Genomic DNA, 6,227 nt, shown 5'->3' on the forward strand with positions numbered 1-6,227 from the left:
TAAGGAATACAGTTAATACAGTTGATGACCTTAAGAAGGATGAAGGCACAGATTCCAGAGCAGGGGTCCTCAAACTGCAGCCCACGGGCCACATGAGGCCGTGTGATTGTATTTGTTCCCCTTTTGTTTTTTTACTTCTAAATAAGATATGTGCAGTGTGCAAAGGAATTTGTTCATAGTTGTTTTTTAACTATAGTCCGGCCTTCCAACGGTCTGAGAGACAGTGAATTGGCCCCCTGTTTAAAAATTTTGAGGACGCCTGCTCTAGAATCAGGCTGCCCGGGTTAAAATCCTGGCTCTTGTGCTCACCGGAGTGTGCCTTAATTTCTTCATATTTTAAATGGGGACTTCACTGGTAACTCTTTTAGCAATATCTCTAGGGTGACTGTAAGAAATGCATTCACCAATCCACTGAAGCCCGTGAAAGAGTGTCTTACTCTACGTGCTAGCTGTCATTACCATTTACCAGTCATCTTTCAGGAATCTGGGAGTGAGTTCACGTGAAAAGATCTCTGCTCCCAAAATAAGTGTGACCTGAAATCAACTTTGGCCTTATTGGACAAATTATACAGGGTAGTAGATAAACTGTGGTGTATCCATGCAGTGGAATAGTACTCAGCAATAAAAAGGAATGGACTACTGATATCTCACTGATGTGAATGGATCTCAAAATAATTATGCTAAGTGAAAGAAAAACCACAGGAAGAGCATCCACTGTATGGATCCAATTGTAAACAATTCTGTGAAGTCCAAAGTCATCCAGGGGAGAGAAATCAATCGTGATCACCTGGGAATGGGGGGTGGGAAAAAGGGTAAAGAAATTACAGAAGGGCACGAGGAAGCATTTGCGGTGACAGATATGATATGCTGGTCTTAATTGTGATGGTTTCATGAGTGAACACATGTCAAAACTTGACAAATTGTACATTTTTAATGCTCAGCTTATTAGATAGCTTGTTTAACTTGAAAAACCCCATTATTAAGCTTCATCCAATCTTAACCCTCCCCATGTGTATTTGTTTCCTATTTCCCCCTCTCCTGCCTCACACCTATAACCCTCCCAAACCATTTCCATACGTTACCTAGATGTAAGCACTAGGCACATGAATTTGGTATTTATCCTTGCCATGCATTATTTTCTATATCACTGCACAAGTTCTTTACGAACATTATATAACATTATTTTGCATTACTTAACATTTTCCATCAATGGAGTGTTTGTCATTTTGAGATTTGATTTCTTTGTTCAACATTATATAAATTATGTAAATTATATAACTTTAATAAAATTTTGAGGCCGGTATTACCATTTTACACATGGAGAAACTGAGGTGATTAGGTGAACCATCTCTTGCTAAATGTGAGTGATTAAAGCCAGGATTGAACCAGATCTGACCTGGGTCAAAGCCAGAGCTTCAGAAAGTACCACAAGTACTTTTTGGGCTGGGAGATTTTTATCCGAGACTCCCCGGGGTGTGCTTTCTGGGACTTTCACAAGCAGCACCCTTCTAGGCTGCCATTTCTTCTGGACAATCCTGGTCTTCTTGGCATTCAAGGCCTCTCCTCACCATATTCGCCTATCCACTGTGCCAGGATTAAAGCCTAGCCTCTGTGCCCTGCCTTGCTCCTTCTATTTGGTTCTCTCTGCCCTAACCAACTCTCACCCACCTCTTCTTGTCTAAATAGGAGTTCTTATCCTCTTTCTTGCCAGCGACCCCTTTGGCAGGCTGGGAAGCCTAGAGGCACCTCAGAATAATACTTTAAAAGGCATGGGGCGGTGCCTGTGGCTCAGTCGATAAGGCGCCAGCCCCATATACCGAGGGTGATGGGTTCAAACCCGGCCCCGGCCAAACTGCAACCAAAAAATAGCCGGGCGTTGTGGCGGGTGCCTGTAGTCCCAGCTACTCGGGAGGCTGAGGCAGGAGAATCGCTTAAGCCCAGGAGTTGGAGGTTGCTGTGAGCCGTGTGACGCCACAGCACTCTACCGAGGGCGGTACAGTGAGACTCTGTCTCTACAAAAAAAAAAAAAAAAATACTTTAAAAGGCAGAAGATACCTAAGATTACAGTTATATTGAAATACCATTATCAACATGTTTTTAAGTGGAGATAGAGTAACACATATACTTCTTTGTTAATACCTTACATTATAAGTTCTAGCAATAATAACCAACTCTGACATGCAGATGAACATGAACTTGACTTCAATGTATTTGTAACAACTATAATATGATATGAAAATGATCTCTATTGATGACAATAAGGACTGAATGTTATTCTATTTTGAAATGCTACAAGTTAGCGAACATACTTTTTCCCATTCAAGTTCACAGACCCATAAATTGCCTCCACAAACACATTAAGAGTCTATGGACTTCCTAGGATTAAATTCCCTGGACTAGCACCTTCCCAGAGACAAGAACCACGAAGCAAAGGATATTGGAAGCAGCTAGTATGGGGGCAGACAGAAAGCTGTTTGGTCCCAAGGTCTCTGTGTTTCCTGTTAATGACAATCATCTCTCCATTTCCCTGATCAACAGCTGCCTTGAAGCCTCATACAGTGTTTAACTTACCAGGGAACTTCAAAAACAGATGCCTGGTAAGAATAACTCTTAACTCTTAGATTTAGGTCAGAGCATGATATCAAAGGCCTGAGCAAAGCTTTGCAAATTTCCAATTTTCAGTGATGCAGTCTAATTCTTCAGAGCATTTGTTACAGACACATTTTTCTAAAGAAAATTAGTTTATGGCTTAATGTGAAAGTAACCTCTCAGCAGATTCTGCCTGCTTTACACCCCCACCCCACCCCCAACACCGGCAGGGCCCCGCAGGTTCCTGGCCTCAAAGAATGCCCTTGCAGCATGCTAGGAGCCCATGGAATCTGCTTTAGAAAGGTCAAGCACTAGATTTTGTCGTTTGTGAGGCTTACCGTGTTTGCAACCCTGCTCTCTGTTTCCCTAAGGCTCAATTACTGATGATTCTTTCCAGGCTGGCAAGGCCCAAGGCCTTCTTCTCTCTGCCTCATTATTTTAGATATTATAAAATGCTAGCCTTTTAAGTTAAAGGTAAATTTTACCGCTTTGGAGAGGGGTAAAGGAGGAAACTTTCTCAGTCTTGGAAGGAAAAAAAAAAATCTTCCAACACGGTTTTTCCAATTTATACTGCATTAGAAGTATGTGATAATTTCAGTTGTTTCAAATCTTTGCCAGCATTGGCTATTTTCCATCATTCTCATTTCAGCCATTACCTCTTAATTTACATTTTATGTGTTTATTGGCAACTTGGACATCCCCTTTTCTCAAATACCCATTCACATATTTTTCTATTGAGTTGTATTTTTTTCCTTATAGATTTGCAGGAATTTGTTATATTCTATCTCTGTGTATACATACACGTGAATATAAGTCTGTTTTGAGGAATATGAATTGCAAATATCTTTTCTAAATCTGTGCTCTGCCTTTTTACTCTCTGAATAGTGTCTTTGATGAATAAAACATCGCATTTTAATAAAGTCAAACTTCCATTGTTCTCCTTTCTGTTTGGTGCTGTTGTTAAAAAATTAAAAATAATTGGGGCAAACTCATTGACATTAAAATGCACTGATGCAGGCTTTGGTCTGCTTAGTCTGTCCTGTGAAGGGCTTGTGGTCACAGGCCTGACCCGTGTGCCCCTGGGAAGGCACAATGTGTAGAATGGCACTGTCAAATCAAAATGGGATGCCAGACACGTGTAATTTAAAGTTTTCTAGTAGCCACAGTTAAGAAAAAAGGAACTGGTAAAATTAATTTGGATGGCATATTTTATTTAACCAAACATACCCCAGTGCCCAGGTCATTTCATTATTTACAAATTTACCTTGCTTTAGTTTTTAAATTTAGATTTTAGTTACACAAGCCATGTACAAGGGCTTAGTGGCCACATCTCTCTGGTGGCTGGCACAATGGACAGTACAGATTTTGAGACTGACAATGAACTTTGGGGACAAATGACCTAGGTTCCAACATGGCTCTGTCATTTAATGACAAGAGCAAGCATCTGTGGGCTCCTCCCTCCTCACCGGGCTCTGAGTACCTAAGGCAAGTCCCAAGTACGTATGAGGTAGGTAAACTTCCTACCACCACTGGTGGTTAATTGTATGTGTCCATTTGGGAGGCTTCGGTACTATAAAATTCATCCATGTAACACAAACCTAAATCTAATGTACCCTCCTAAATCTATTGAAATTTTAGAAAATAAAAATAATAGCAACAGCAAAACTTGATAGGCAATGGTGCCCAGTTGCTTGGTCAAACACCAGTCCAGATGTTGTTGTGAAGTTCTTATTTAGATATGATTAAACTTCGAGTAAAGTATGCTACCCTCCGTAATACAAATTCAGTTAAGGACTCATTCAATCAGTGGAAGGCATTAAAGGAAAACACTGGAATTGCCCAAAGAGGAAGGAATTCTACCTCCTAACCACTGTCAGATATAAGATTATAACACTGCCTTTTGCTGGAGTTTCCAAACTGTCAGCTGGCGCTGCAAATTTTGCATTTTTCAGTCCCCGTGATTGTACAAGCCAATTTCTTAAAATAAAATCAATTTTTCTCTCTCCACATGCACACACACACGGCTAGTTCTGCTTCTGTGGAGAACCCTGGCTAATTTTCATCCCAATTTCCTTCAGTGGGGAAACCAAGGCAGCCTGTCTCCAGAGCTAATGCTCTTAACCTTCCTTCTGCCTCCAGCCTTGTGGAAAACTGCTTCACTTCTTTAGCAAAGTAAAATGAATAATAGTACCTATCTGATGGGGTTGTTGTGAGGATTATCTGGGATAATATAAAGCACCTGGCATGTGGTAAACACTCAGCGAAAATTAGTATTATTTACTGATGTCTTCTACCCTGAAACACGCTAAGCAGAGCTTATTACTGCTTGCCCTGCAGACTCAAGGAATTTTTTAAAAAGGGAGGACAACATTTAGAAAAATCCATTCTATCAGAATTAAAGGCATTTTAAGAATCTGGTTTTTGCCACGCTCCACATCAGTAGAAATGGTTGTTTTTAAGTGAGTCCCTACGTGTGCTCTGCACTTGAATTCCATCATCTGGTAACATCTCCACGTGAATCCTACGGGGGAGGTGTTGTCATTTCCCAGTTTACAGACAGGAGACCGAGGCTGTGAGTGAATCAGAAACTCACCCAGCTTCTACCTGACACTCCCTCAGGGAGATAACTTCCCCCTAACTTCATATTATCAAACCATCAGGTTATTTGTTTTCTGTAATAATCCTCTCCAAAGCGGCTTGTAAGTGAATTGAAATTAACATCAAGTCTTTGTAGGGAAATTGAAAACTTAATCATTCCCTTCTTCTCCCTCATTTTTATCTGCTGCTGGGTGCACACATTTGTAATTCAGCTTTGAAACTGTCATATAATCTTATGGTTTTTTTTTCCTTTTGCAATTTTGTGCAGGTAATCCCTAAAGGAGATTTTTCATATATTGTGTATGATTAAAATTGTAGCTTGTAAAAAAAATGAATTGTTAATAACCGAGAGAGACTTGTGTTCCTTGAAAATATTTGTTGTTAAATAAAAAGAGACTTTAGAATGTCAATACATTTCACTGTGTTTGCTTTCCCCTTCTCTGTTCTTGTATGATACCCATACATTTCAAATTGCTGTAATCCATGGATTAATTTTTAGGTCTTTCTTTGAGTTACGTTCATAAATGTCAGGTCTTATAGAAAGATTACTTTTGCGTGTTTTAATACATTTTTTCTCCTCTCTTTGATGTCAGGGATGAATAAATCGGGTTTAATATGCCTTTCATTTGTGAGGCTTAACATAGAAACCATTCTAAGGCTAAACCAAACCTCCTTCTGCTTTTCAATGATTATCTTTTTCTGTCAAAATGAACCAAGCCTTCCAATCTGAGGATCTGAAAGAAGTCAGGCTAGCAAACAGTCAGAAATCAAAGCTTAGGGGGTGAGCTCAGATGGGGTCTAAGTGTTCTTTCATCTTCAGACACACACTTCTGAGAGTCCCTTTCCTTAAGCTAGTGACGTTGGATATGGAAGGGAGAGCCGGTATTCTCGAGTGGCAAGCAATTCTGTCATGTTTATTAAGAGGTTGACTCTTACAATAGTTATTTTCCATGTGCCCTTTTAGCTCTAAGCCTTGGTGCTTCTACATCCATGGCTTTTGCTTGGCATGGTTACAGTGAGATGGTTTAAATAATTTAGAC

Source organism: Nycticebus coucang, chromosome 14 (assembly GCF_027406575.1).
Source record: "Nycticebus coucang isolate mNycCou1 chromosome 14, mNycCou1.pri, whole genome shotgun sequence".
Lineage (NCBI taxonomy): Eukaryota > Metazoa > Chordata > Mammalia > Primates > Lorisidae > Nycticebus > Nycticebus coucang.